Source organism: Pleurodeles waltl, chromosome 7, assembly GCF_031143425.1.
Source record: "Pleurodeles waltl isolate 20211129_DDA chromosome 7, aPleWal1.hap1.20221129, whole genome shotgun sequence".
Taxonomy (NCBI): Eukaryota; Metazoa; Chordata; class Amphibia; order Caudata; family Salamandridae; genus Pleurodeles; species Pleurodeles waltl.
The window spans coordinates 1,200,243,478-1,200,258,611 of record NC_090446.1 but is presented as its reverse complement, the minus strand read 5'-3'; positions in this window follow the sequence as shown (position 1 = coordinate 1,200,258,611).

Here is a 15,134-nt window from a genome sequence, read left to right as displayed (position 1 = left end):
AATGCTGCTTACTGATGTAGGTGGATTTTTTATTACCATTATAGAAATGCCAGTTTTAAAAAGTGAGCATTTCTCTGTGCTTATGACTCAGGTGTTTTGCAGCTTGCTTCCAATCCACGTCTGGGGCAGAATGCCAGCTGGGCTTTGTGCATACCTTTTAGACAACCTATACACAGGGAGGTGGGGGTGTCCAAAGAGTGCATCTGCATATTGAATGCTCTTCCTGGGCTGGGAGAGGAGAGGTGGGGCACACCTGCATCTGTAAAGGCTGTGCCCTGGCCTCACACAAAGGGCTAATTTATCCCCCACTGATGTCTTGAGACAGTGATGGAGGAGAGAGATGACATTCCTGGAACTGGATAGTGCTGGTTGGAACCCCCCCTTCCCCTTTTTGTAGAGGCTGCACAAAATGAGTTTAAGTACAAGGGGCTGTGCCCCACTTTGCGAAAGCACTTTTGGAACTAGGAGGAAACCTCTGCCCAAAGGTGCTTGGTGACCCAAAGGACTCATCTGGATTGTTTTTCTGTATGTTAATCTGCTGCCAGCTGCTCCCTAATTGTGGGGTCCCTAGATTCTGTGTGGCTGCCACGAGGAACCGCCACTGTTTGTCCTTGTGTGCTGGCCTGCCTGACCCTGTGTAACCCCCAAGTCTCTCTGGGGACTGGTTTGTTCAGAGATGGCTGTGGGACTCTGAGTCAGGTCCAAACAAATTCTTGCCTCTCAGCAATGTATTTTAATAGAGCATGAAGAATGCTCCATTCTTTTTTTCTATAGCGCATAAAGAGCGCTCCACCTGGACTAGTGCGTGGCGCATGCACTCTTCTCTACCTCCAGGGCAGCACCAACCATGTGTACACTATACAGTCCCCTAGGAAAGGGGGGACCGCGACGTGCATCACAAGAGAAAAGGCCTCCCCGCCGCACCTTCAGCTGGACTGGGGACTTCATGGCCACCCGTGTAGAATTCCTCCTAGTGGCCCCCCCAGAGAAGGAAGAGTATAGCTGTGCCTGGGAATGTGTGGACAAAACGCGCACTACGATGTGCCCCCGGGGCACAATCAGCAGCTGCTACTTTTATTCCTGTTCGTTTTTTGCTTATTCTATGTGTGCTGCATTCTGCAACATGCATAGAAAGAGCAAAATGCCAGAAATTATTGTTTATGAGAGAGAGGAAAGAGTGAATGTTGGTGCACGTGTGAGGACGTGTTAGAGAAAGTGTGCAAGGCAGAGAGAAAAGGAGTGACCGAGAGAGCGCAAGATGAAAAGTGTGTGTTTAATAATATATCATTTTTTGGCCTATTCACAAATATTTTGGAGTCCTTAAAGTAGTACTGTTGTAGTATTCTTTTAGGTACTCTTAGATGCCTTTGTACATTGACCCCAAAAGATCTACAATGGGAATAAAATGGAATATTGAAGAAACATCCCTATACAGTCAGTACAAATAGAAAGGATTGTATTCTCTTTGCATTTTTATGAACAGGTTGTTAGATGTTCCACAAAGACATTTAAGAATATGTACAAGAGTACTCCAGCAGAACGACTTCCCTTACAGTACTCAGTTTGGGAATCAACCTGAAAGTGTATTTTGGCCAAAAGTTATAATCTGAAGCTGGAGGAAGGAGGTCCTTCACTGTGCTGGGCAAACAGCAGTCACAGAGAGGTCTACAGGGTAAAAGGCCAATACAGTACTAGAGGTGGGTGAGCCACTGGGAGACCGAACCAGGCTTTAGCCAGATGCCTGGCTCTGCCTCAGCTCAAGGTCCTCCTGGAACCTTGAGCCTAAAACAACCTACTACCTTCCTTCTTCTCTCTACCCTCATGCACATTGAGTTACAAGTGAAGCATTAAAATAGAGATAAAGAAATACCCCAGTGGCTGTTTTGTACAAGGTAAAGTCGGGAAACATGGGATCAATCCCAGCTTCCCCGCCCTGCTTAACCAAATTGAGTGATCTTAGTCAAATATTTTATTTCCCTGCTTCTCCTTTTTCTGTATTACCACATATGAAAGCACCTTCAAATGCGAGTTCAGAATAAGAACTGTGCAAAAAAGTATTGTTTAGTTTAATAGGCTGTAATGTTGCGCAGCCTATAAGAATCTGCATGACATCAAGGATGCACATGACAACTGATTTGCCTCTTAGTTCACTAATAGCATTGTCACCCGGGCAGGCGGCAGGAACAGCTCTAAGTTCATGTTTAAAATCTATAACTTTTAATAAGTGATTCTCAGACCAGGGACATAATGTAACATACTAATGTCAAAGCTTCCTTCCACATGTTAAAGAAATACTTTTTTATAATTGTGAGGAGACTTTGTCATATTTTACGTGTGTTGCATTATTTACATGGAAACATTTTCAGGGATCGGCTCGTGAACGGGCTCTTCGAGCCAAGCCAGACCCTTAGCTCTGGCTCGGCTCGTCCAGTTAATTTGTTGGCTTGTCCCCCTTCTTTATAGTACAGACTGCTGGTGCCTCATGAGCCGCTGAAACCCACAGCCCGCGGTTCTTTAAGGGGCAGTCTGCCCAGACGTCACATGAGTTCAGAAGGATTTCCGCGCCGCCTGGACTGCAAGTGGAAACATAAATAGCAGACACAAAGCCTCAAAACCTGGCCCTCGTAAGCACTTCCGCTGATCCCGCCGTGCGGAACACCCAGCTTGAATTCCTCCTTCACCACAGCACACTACCACAGCTGGATCCTTGAGACAAATTGTCGTTGCTGCAACTCGAGAGTTTCTGGCACACGTTGAGAAGGGGAGTGTAACAAGAATCAGCCCACTGCATGACAACCTCATTAAACATAGTTTTGTTGTTTGAGAGGCCACAGAGGCCTTGGCTGTCGATGATGATTTTTCCTTTAACTCTCGAGCGTAGGAAGGGGGTGCAGGACCAGGCCTAGTCCTGAGAGGACGTTGATGTCACTATGGGCCAGATGTATCAAGGAGGCCTTTTGCGAGTCGGAAATAGCGATTTTTAAGAAATCGCTATTTCTGATTCGCAAAATGCAACGTATCACATTTGCGAATCGGTAATAGCGATTTCTTAAAAATCGCAAATGCTATTACCGAATCGCAAATTGTGATACCGCCCCATATCTGCGAATGTTTTGCATTTCCAAAATTGCAATTTCTTAACCAGAAATCGCAATTTTGGAAATGCAAAACCCCAGGGTGCTGGGGCCTAAGGCCCCCTCTGCTGCACCCCAAAATAATTTTTGGCAACATGTAAGGTGCACAGATGCCAAAAGGGCATGTGTGCTTTACATGTCAATTAAAAAAATGCATTTTAAATGCATTTTTAAAATTTGCACATAAATAGCGATTCCGAAATGCCCAAATCGCATTTAGGAATTGCTTCTTACATGTGCTTTGAAATAGCAAATAAGGATTCCTTATTTGCGATTTCATATTTAGAGAGTCGCAATTTGCGACTCTCTAAACAGGGTCACAATTTTAAGGAATCGCTATTTTACCGATTCCTTAAAATTGCGTTCAGAATGTCTTTCATATGTTCTGAAATGGCTTTTTGCATTCGCAAACGGGCATTCGCACCGTTTGCGAATGCAAAAAGCTTTCATACATCTGGCCCTATGTGATGTGTTGGGATCATAATTGGGCATCCGGGGTCGCACGAGCCTAAAGACATCCTATAAATATTATTATACCTTATAATTGTTTATTTTGGTTTGTGTAGAATTGCCACATGCCACAAAGGTGGTACCAATGTCCTCGATAGGGCATCATATTAACAAATTTAAGTTGTGACATAGCTTGGCTGAAAAATGAACTTTCCTTCCTCTCTCTCGCCAGCAGAAAGGCACAAATGCTATTTAACTTTGAGCACAAGGCTTTCGGTTGTTCATGCTTAACATAAAAGTGCAGCTTCATACTAAAGCATGTCTTAGCTCTGCTAGAACATGTTTATTTTTGTCCAACTACATTGCACTCATTTTATTGACCTTGGAAAATGAAATGCGGAGTGAGCCCACTGAGATTCAAACCCTAGATCCCACGGTTCAACACTGGTACCCAAGTGTGTATATTAGCCTTAAAGAATTTCAAAAGTATACAACTCAAACACATACTCAATAGGGCAAAACATTTTGATAGTAGGTGCTCCTAATAAGTGATGACGCAGTGCAAATGAATAAAATGAAATTAAAGTGCATCGGGGTTACAAGATAATGGTGGTCATTACAACCCTGGTGGACGGTGTTAAAGCTGCGGAAATACCGCAAACAGGCCGGCGGACAAAGAAAGGGAATTATGACCCTGGCGGAAACCGCCAACAAAGACAGCCACTTTAACACACCTCCCGCAACGGCGGTGCAAACAAGCAGCGCGGCGTCACCGCCAACAGACAGGCGGAAGACAATGTACCGTCCACAGTATTACAACCCACCAATCCGCCACCTTTTCCGGGGCGGAATCTCCGTGGATAAAAACACGGCGGAAACAGCTTTTGCTATGGGAAAACGCTCACCTGAACACATCCCACGAGGAACGAGGACTCCATGGAGCCGGAACTCCAAATACTCCCTGCTCTTGTGTTTCTGCTCCTCTACGACCAACAGCTACGTAGGCGCCAAAGACAACAGTGAGTACTGCACCTACGACACGGGGGAGGGGGGAGGCAAAAGTTAGGGGGACACCCACCAAACACCCCCACCCTCGCATATTACAACATACACACCAATGCATTCACAAAAATCACATTAACAACCCACAATCCCCCCGGAAGAATGAAAAGACAATGTGAAATTCGGTCATTGTAATGTGGCAATATACATGCCATAAAAAAATATACAGATATATATTTGAAAATCAGTCATAATTATATACAATACGAGAAGTAGTGCAGATATGTAAATAACAATGTCCGTGCACCAACAGTCCAAAAATGCATGGGCGAGGCCCACAAAGGATACCTGACCACATTCGGAGAGAACTCTGCCTACAGGCACCTCAGGGGGAAGCGAAGGGGGGGCACCTCAGCCAGATGACTGCAAAGCCAGATCCACGACAGGGCTCCATGCCCATTGATGTATCCTGGGGAGTGCAAAGCCACAGGCTCTCAAGTCTCTACAGTGGGTGGCTTGCCCACTGTGCCATCCTGGGGAGTGCAAAGCCACAGTCTCTCAAGTCTCTACAGTGGGTGGCTTGCCCACTGTACCATCCTGGGGAGTGCAAAGCCACAGTCTCTCAAGTCTCTACAGTGGGTGGGTTGCCCACTGTGCCATCCTGGGGAGTGCAAAGCCACAGTCTCTCAAGTCTCTACAGTGGGTGGGTTGCCCACTGTGCCATCCTGGGGAGTGCAAAGCCACAGTCTCTCAAGTCTATACAGTGGGTGGGTTGCCCACTGTTCAATCCTGGGGAGTGCAAAGCCACAGTCTCTCAAGTAGATGCAGGTCTCTACTGGTACTGGGGGGGACTGGTGCCCAGACTGGATGAGTCTCCCCGTGAAAGTTCCTGTCCTGTCACTGTCCCAGCTGCACATGGGATAAGGATGCCTGATGTGGTGGGCCATTCATTCCTACCCGGTGCTTGCCCTGTTCAGCGGTGCTTTGCCATGGCGGTCTTTGCCCTGTTCAGCGGTGCTTTGCCATGGCGGTCTTTGCCCTGTTCAGCGGTGCTTTGCCATGGCGGTCTTTTCCCTGTTCAGCGGTGCTTTGCCATGGCGGTCTTTGCCCTGTTCAGCGGTGCTTTGCCATGGCGGTCTTTGCCCTGTTCAGCGGTGCTTTGCCATGGCGGTCTTTGCCCTGTTCAGCGGTGCTTTGACATGGCGGTTCTGATATGGACATTGGTGTGTGGCATGACGTTCTCTACACTAGGCATTGGTGTGTGGCATGACGCTCTCTACACTGGGCATTGGTGTGTGGCATGACGTTCCATCATTGCCCAGCGGGGCTGTGGCAGCCGGGGCCCTCCAGGGCACTGACTCCGGCGGTGGTCTCTGGACCAGTGACAATACTTGGGCCCTCCTGGGCTGTGACTCCGGCGGTGGTCTCCTGACCAGTGACGATACTTGGGCCCTCCTAGGCTGTGACTCCGGTGGTGGTCTCCTGACCAGTGACGATACTTGGGCCCTCCTGGGCTGTGACTCCGGCGGTGGTCTCCTGACCAGTGACGATACTTGGGCCCTCCTGGGCTGTGACTCCAGCGGTGGTCTCCGGACCAGTGACGATACTTGGGCCCTCCTGGGCTGTGACTCTGGTGGTGGTCTCCGGACCAGTGACGATACTTGGGCCCTCCTGGGCTGTGACTCTGGTGGTGGTCTCTGGACCAGTGACAATACTTGTGCCCTCCTGGGCTGTGACTCTGGCTGTTGTCTCCGGACCAGTGACGATACTTGAGCCCTCCTGGGCTGTGACTCTGGCGGTGGTCTCTGGACCAGTGACGACGGTGCTGGCGGTTGTGTGTTGACCGCCGGAAATGATGGCGCACTTCTCCGCCTTGACACTCACAACAGGCTGGGCAGACTTCCTCTGGCCCTTCCCCACCTTTGGTGGAGTCACAGCTGACTCTCCTATCCCCTTGGAACCCATGTCAGTTGTTTTCCCACCAGGAGTCTTAACACGGTCCCGTCGTCCACTCTCCAATTTTAGAGCCTTTACAGGGGGTGGGCTGCCAGTGCCTTGGCTCCGGGTCCTACTGCCTGCCCTGGTGGCCGGTGCACTCCACAAACCTTGAACAGGCACCACTGGTATTGGAGGCTTTTTGGCTGAGGCGCTACGACGGGACTGATGAATTGGAGGGGGTGGGGTGAGGGCAAAAAGGTCAACTTTACAGAGGGACAGTTTCTGACGAACACTGGGATGGGTAGCTGGAGGGGGTCTGGGAGTGGAGGGAGAGGAGGTGGTTGTCGGAGGTGGTTGTCGGAGGTGTCACTTTAGGTGTTTTGGGTGCAGGTGCAGGTACAGGAGGCTGTCGTGAGGTGGATGGATGTTGGGTGAGTGATTGCCGGCGTTTGTGTAGTTTGGGAGGGGGCGTCACAGACACACTGGGAGAGGACACAGGGGACGTTTAAATGGCAGTGGAGGTGGTGAGTGCAGGTGAGCGGCTTGTGGTGCTGGGTGTCATGGTGCCTGTAGATGTGGTGCATGCAGGTGTGTGTGTAGACGAGACTGGGAGGGAGAAGAGGAGGAGGGGGACACAGTGGAGGCAGTGGATGTTGCTGTGTCTGTATGTGGGTGAGGCTTGCATGAGTGCCTGTGGTGTGTGTGGTGCCTATGTTTGCTTGAGCTACTTGTGTGTGTTGACTTGTGTGCATGCTGGTCTGTAGGTGTGCTTGGGATGGGCTGGGGTACATGAGATTGGGTCTGGGTGGAGGAAGTTGGAGGGGGGAGGCTAGACACAGGGACAATGGCTGCCATCAGTGCTGAGGCCAGAGATTGCAGGGTTCGCTGAAGGACAGCCTGACCAGAATGAATGCCCTCCAGGAATGCATTACCGTGTTGCAACTCTTGTTTTACACCCTGGATGGCATTCACAATGGTAGACTGCCCAACAGTGAGTGACCTGAGGAGGTCAATGGCCTCCTCACTGAGGGCAGCAGGGGTGACTGGGGCAGGGCCCGAGGTGCCTGGGGCGAAGGTGATGCCCACCCTCCTGGGTGAGCGGGCACGGGGCGAACGCTGAGGGGCTGCTGGGAGGGCGGGGCTGGTAGGGGAGGTGGAGGCTGTACCTGTAGAGGTGGGGGGCACAGATGGTGCCGCCACCACAAGGGAGCCCCCATCGGCGAACGAGTCCGTGTCGCTACTTGGTTATCCGGTGGCCGACGTGAAGCTCCCCTAGCCCTCCGTCCCACTGGTGCATTCAGAGTCCGTGGTGTGGCCCTCCATGGCCATGTGGGATGCAGCTCCCTCGTGCTCCAGTGCCCCTGTACCTCCGCCTGTTGATGCTGATGTACAAAAGGACAGGGAGAGCAGAAAAAGGGGGGGGAGACAGAAGAAAGAGAGTTTTAGTGCATGGATTACCGCTACCATTGGCGGACAAGACAGACGCAGCAGCCCCCTGCATTACGCCGTGCTCCTGCCCTCTGCACATGCAATTTCTGGGATAGGGCCTACATGGCAATGATGGACATCTGCGCACATGTATGCCACAGGGACAACTGTACCTCGACTTGGCACTCTGCTGAGGTGGGGTAGAGTGCCACATGGCCTACATTACGGAGGGGCCTTGCCTACCTAACTCGCTCTGGCCTAGGGACACCCACAGCCCACCTCCCCCACCCAGACACCTCCACTGCACGCAAAGTCAGCAGAATGAGGTTGTACTCACCCCCTTGTGTCTGCTGTGATGCCCTCAAGCGCCCTCCCAACTCCGGGAAGGCCACCGCTAGGATCCAGAACATCAGGGGGGTCATGGTGCGACGGGCACCCCTCCCACATTGGGAGGCCATCCCCAGCCGAGCCTCCGCCATCTTATTGCTGCAGCGGCGAATGTCCTCCCATCTCTTCCGGCAGTGGGTGCCCCATCTCTGGTGGGCCCCCAGGGCCCGGACGTCCTTGGCGATGGCACGCCATATGTCCCTCTTCTGGTGGGCGTTGACCTACATGACATGCACAAGGGAAGAGGAACAGTCATTACCAACTGCACCGTCGTTGTGAGTGGCCCCCTCCCTACTCTGGCCATGTGGCCCATTCATTCCCATGCATTGTTGTCCCATGAACTCTGCCCCATTCCCTCTTCCAACCAGCCCTCTCCACCCAGGCCTAGCCCATACAACGTGCTTCCTGTGTACTAACCTGTTGGTCTGGAGGACCGTAGAGTAGCATGTACTGGGGGAGGACCCCGTCTACCAGTTTCTCCAACTCCTGTGCAGTGAAGGCAGGGGCCCTTTCCCCAGACGCAGCAGCCATCGTGGCTTCCAGACCGAGGTCACAGCAGCACTTGCAGTGTAGGTTCTCTCCTGTCGAAGGTCAGGTATCTAGTGATTGAACAGCTAGAAAATGGCGGTGACATCCGCGGCGGTGACGTCCACGGCAGTGCGCATCATCACCGCCGGGGCACCTGTTCATTGGCTCCTGGGACCCATAGGGTCCAATGTTAACCAATGCACCATTGCGCCGCGGTCTACGACCGCCTACCGCGACGGTGTGCAACGCCAGCGCAGTTACCCCACAATCCCATTGTCCCAGTTTAGAGGTCAGGCATCTGCCATTTCAGGGGCCCACATGGCTTCATTTACTACTGCGTCACACATAGCTAGGCCTACACTCAACACACATACAGGAAGGGTTTTGTGGGTGGTGTAGTCTTGTGTGTAACTGTGGGTTCATACCTGGAGGAATAATGACTGGTTCTTCGCTGTTGTCCTTCGTAGGCACCGTCAGCTGGGACATATGAGAAGATGGCGGAATCCTCCGGTGTACCGACCGCTGGTGGACCTGTTGACAATGGAAGAGAGACATGTCATCGTCACCTACCGGTTTGACCGTGCCACAATCCAGGAACTATGTACCCAGTTGGAGCCAGACCTGATGTCACCAGTCCGCCATCCGACTGGAATCCCCCCTGACGTGCAGGTGCTGTCAGTGCTCCATTTCCTTGCAAGTGGGTCTTTTCAGACAACTGTGGCCATGGCATCAGGGATGTCCCAGCCTATGTTTTCCAACGTGTTGTCCAGAGTGTTGTCTGCCCTGCTGAAACACGTAAGGAGATACATCATTTTCCCTCAGGTGGGGGATTTGCCTACAGTGAAAGGTGACTTCTATGCCCTTGGACATATCCCCAACGTCATAGGTGCCATTGAAGGGACCCATGTAGCTCTGGTCCCCCCCCACAGGAGTGAACAGGTGTACAGGAACAGGAAGAGTTATCATTCAATGAATGTCCAGATGGTCTGTTTGGCAGACCAGTACATCTCGCAGGTAAATGCTATGTTCCCTGGCTCAGTGCATGACGCCTACATCCTGTGGAATAGCAGCATCCCTGATATGATGGGTCAACTCCACAGGCACCGTGTATGGCTATTGGGGGACTCTGGTTACCCCAACCTTTCCTGGCTATTGACCCCAGTGAGGAATCCCAGGACAAGGGCAGAGGAACGGTACAATGAGGCCCATGGGCGGACTAGGAGGGTGATCGAACGCACCTTCGGCCTCCTGAAGGCCAGGTTCAGGTGCCTCCATATGACAGGCGGATCCCTATTCTACTCACCGAAGAAGGTGTGCGACATCATCATCGCCTGCTCCATGCTCCATAATTTGGCATTGCGACGCCAGGTGCCTTTTCTGCAGGAGGATGATCCAGATGACGGTGTTGTAGCAGCTGTGGAGTCTGTGGAGCCTGTGGACAGTGATGAGGATGAAGCTGAGGAAGAAGACAACAACAACAGGGAGTCAGTCATACAGCAATATTTCCAGTGAGACACAGGTGAGAACATTTTCATTTTTAGCATTACATTAACTTTCACACGTCTACCTCTATCCTGTTTCTCGATTTAAATCACTATTTGGAAAATGAGTTGTACCCTTCCATTACGGTTTCACAGGTGTGGTAACCTACGTGTCAACTGCTTGCATCCTTCAAGGGCTTGTGATGTGTGACATAGGTATGTTAGCCTTACAATGGTAAACCCATTATGACACTGTCATTGATAATACATATTTACTAAATCACAGACTGACTCCAGATTGTTTTGTGTTTCAAGGGTGTTTATTGAAGTGCTCTGAAATGTGAGGGGTTTGTAAAATGAGGATGGGTGATGGCGGAGGAATGTCCATGGCAGAGTCCAGTCTATTAGTCTCACAGGTGCACTGCCCATCTGGGCATAGGAAGTGGAGCTGGTGCAGTTTAAGTATAGACAGGGTAACAAAGTGGGACAGTGGGAGGACAAAGAGGGTGGTCTAATTTCCTGGCGGGGGTCTTGCCATCTTGCTCTGTCCTGTTCCTGGATCTCACGGACCGCTTGCGTGGTGGTTGTCCGTCTGCAGGGGGTGGGGTGCTGGTGTGGTTGTCCTGTGGCAGGGCGTCCTGTCCACTAGCGCCGGCGGAGGTGGTGGGCATTTCATCGTCCTGGCTAGTGTTAGGGGCCCCTTGGAGTGCCATGGTGTCCCTCAAGGTCTGCTGTATGTCCTTCAGCACCCCTACGATGGTGCCCAGGGCGGAGCTGATGGTCCTGAGCTCCTCCCTGAACCCCAAATACAGTTCGTCCTGCAGGCGCAGGGTCCCCTGCAACTTGTCCAGGACCGTCACCATCGTCTCCTGGGAGTGGTGGTATGCTCCCATGATGGAGGATAGGGCCTCGTGGAGAGTGGGTTCCCTTGGCCTGTCCGCCCCATGTCGCACAGCAGCCCTCCCAGTTCCCCTGTGTTCCTGGGCCTCCGTCCCCTGGACCGTGTGCCCACTACCACTGCCCCAGGTCCCTGTTGTTGTTGGGGTGGCAGGTTATCCTGGGTTCCCTGTAGTGGTGGAAACACCGCTGATTGACCTGTCCTGGGTAGGGAGGTTTGGGCCCGCTAGGTGGGTGCTGTGCTGGTGTTACCAGAGGGTGGAAGGTCGGTGTTGGGCTGTGCCTGTGCAAGGGGAACCGACTGTCCCGAGGCCCACGATTGTCCGGGCTTGTCATCAGGTTCCAGTAGGGCAGAGCTGCTCTCGTCACTGTGGGCCTCTTCTGGGGGTGGAGTGGTGTTGTCTGGACCCTCTGGTGTGGTGACGGTCCTTCGGGTCCCTGCAGGGGCATAAGAGCATGATTATTGCATGTGTGTGTGTAATGGTGTGCAATGGGTGGGTGTTTGTGTACCCCAGTGCAAGCATTCCTGTGTGTGGGTTTGTGTGATGATGGTTGGTGGGGGGTTCTGGGTATGTGCAGTTGGCATGCTTTAGTGCTGGGTGTCTATGCTTAGTTGTGTCATGCAGGGCTTGGTGTTGGGATGGGTGGTTTGTGTTATGGGTAGATTAGTGAGGATTTGGAGTGATAGGGGAGGGTGTGAGGGTGGGTGTGTGTGTGGGGGATATGATAGTTAAGATTAGACTTACCAGTGTCCCATCCTCCACCGACTCCTCCGAGGCCCTCAGGATGGCAAGATGGTCAAGACTTGCTCCTCCCATGTTGTTAGTTGTGGGGGAGGAGGTGGGGGTCCGCCGCCAGTCCGCTGTACCGCGATGTTGTGCCTGGAGACCGTTGAACGCACCTTCCCCCGTAGGTCGTTCCACCTCTTCCTGATGTCCTCACTATTTCTTGGGTGCTGTCCCACAGCGTTCACCCTGTCCACTATTCTGCACCATAACTCCATCTTCCTGGCTATTGATGTGTGCTGTACCTGTGAGCCAAATAGCTGTGGCTCTACCCGGACGATTTCCTCCACCATGACCCTCAGCTCCGCCTCGGAGAAACAGGGGTGTCTTTGGCGTGACATGGGGTGGTGTGGGTGATGTGTGGGGTGGTGTATGTGGTGATGAGTGTGGTGAGTGTAGTGGTGTGTGGTGTTTTGTGCGTGGATTTTGTGTGGGTGATGGTGTTGTGTGCCTCTGTGTGATGGGGTTGTCTATTCTGTGCTCTCTCTCTGGTCTTCGTTCGTGATTTTTTGGTTGTAGGGGTTTGTGGGTGATGTGGGTGTGTGTTTTATGTAGTATTGATTGTGTGGGAGTGGTGTTTGTATGTCTATCAGGTGTGTGTATTTGTGATTGTCCAATGTGGCGGTGTTTTGGAGATGTGTGTGTATTTTGAGCGCGGCGGTGTGTACCGCCAATGGAATACCGCGGTTGAAAGACTGCCGTGTGGATTCATGGGTTGTAACAGCATGGGCGTGTTTCTGTTGGCGTGGAGGTGGAGGATTTGTTTCCGACAGTTTATCACTGACCTTTGGTGTGGCGGTGTTGTGTGGGTGTCTGAATTTCGACGGATTCCAAGATGTGTGTCATAATAGCTGCGGCAGAATACCGCCGCCGCAGCGGTGTATTGGCGGTCTTCTGCACGGCGGTAAGCACCTTTTACAGCCAATGTTGTAATGACCCCCAATATGTACAAATGTGGCTAAAAATCATGTAGTCTTCTTTACAACTCAAAGGGGCATCATCAGGACTCCCTTTGGCTTCCCTGCCAAGAGAAGACATTGGTCTCCTCCAAAAGACCAATTATTTTTAACTGCGGGACAAGCTGATGTTCATCTCCTTCTGCAGTTAAAAATAATCAGTCTTTTGGAGGAGACCAATTTGAAGGTCAGGCTAAACTTTACCTGCGACTTTACAGGAGAAAGCGGCCCTAATTAGATGCTGCATTTAGAAAGCAGGTGTGCCAAGCAGGGAAACCAAGAGGAGTTTTGGGGATTAATCTCCGGGGCCACGTCAAGTCTGTATGGCATCTTGAGCCTTCAGATGTTATACTTAGGAGGTGATTTATTAATGGATGTCACTTATGAAGTACTGATTAGTGCTTCTTACTACAATATTATGTCCTGACTATGACGCTTTTTAAATGAATTTCAAGGTTGGGTCGAAACGGTGACATAAATTAAAATGTGTACTGTGCCTTGAAACTGTCAGTGGATTCTAGACATCTTTATCAGGGGTGTTGTATTGTAGACTACATAATTGTTAGCCACATTTGTACATATTGTAAATAACACAGACACACTTCAGTTTCACTTTATTCACTTGCACTGTGTCGTCACTTATTAGGAGCACCTAATATTAATACGTTTTGCCCTTTTGAGGGTGTTTTTAAATTGTATAATTTTGGAACTGTTTACGTCTAATAAAATGGGTGAAATACTTGAACCTTACCGAGTTGGAGGGTTTTAGTGAAACAACCACTGTCGAGGAAGTCAAGGACTATTTTTCCCCATGGAGGAACCAATTTTTGCTATTCCACTATTATGTACCTAGATGCCAAGGTTACGGAGTTTCCCCCATTTTTCCAAAATAATTCTATCAATTTTAGGCATTTCCACCCCGGCTTGGGGTCAGTTGCCTAATGCTCAGTTGAATCCTCCTCAGGTGATAGTTTTTTAATCCTCTGAACACTCGTCAGCTATGTTGTGTTCCTATGCATGTGAGGTAGGTCAAAGGAATATGCTTTATCTGTTTTTTCAACCATTGTTGAGTTTAGGTATAAAGATCCATTCTTCCGAACTGTCTGGGGTGATCATTATGTATTTCCCTTTTTACAGGATGCTGAAAATACAGAGTCAAAACAAACTTGATTAAGAAGATTCTCTTATTTAAAGATTTTCCTCCTTTTTAACTCGAAGGTACTTTCAGCCAGTGCTTAATTTGTGTTTGTTGTTTCCGGTGCTGAGCACCGGCACTTATTTTTAAGGGCCGGGGCTTATTCTTCTGCCTCAAGCATTTGCTGCGAGCAAAAGACACATATGGGAAAGACGGGTGAATGGAAAAACGAAAAAGCGTCACTGAGGGAGAAAGTAGAAAGCTGCAGGAGGAGCTGAAGGGGCAGAGAGTGGCTTTATATGGATTGAAGAGGCCCGAGGATTGACATCAGGATTACGCCTAGTCAGTATTCTGTGTTCACACATTTAATTGCAGCAGCCTGGGAGGGCTTTGGGCACCGGCACCTTTTTTATTTACAAATGAAGCACTGCTTTCAGCACAAGCTTTGGCGTGTTCCTTCGTATCTTTCTATGTGAATATGTTACAGGTCAGTTTATAGCTGTTTCTGCTAGCGGCTCTAAACCCTGTGAATCTTATTGAACAACATTGGCACCATAATAGGTTACATGAAAAAAGACTTGAGGTTTACAATACTGGAAGTACGTAGAGATGTTCCTACCTCCAGAAACTTACAGCTTTTGCGCACTTGCCACAGTTTTTTATAATGAACCCGTTTGATTCTGATTAAATTAGGTGGTCCAACTTCTGAAGCGGTTGTGCATCGTTGCTCGACTGTTTGTTTCGCAGTGCGGTCTACGTGCGGAGCAGTTGGCATCCTGTGTGATGCCAGCAGGTGGGCACCAAACATTTTGCTGCGATAGCAGCGCGCGTGCACTGAGAGAAGCAGAAAGGGGCAAATGAGAATAAAGTTGCATTTGCGTGTGCAAAAGGTTCTTTCTTCATTGTTTTCATTGGACACAGTCAGAGACATACCTTTACCATTCAGGGTGATTTACCTGCGGAGCCAAAATAATCCTCCATTCCGAGTTCACCTCTTTATCCACGCTGCATTA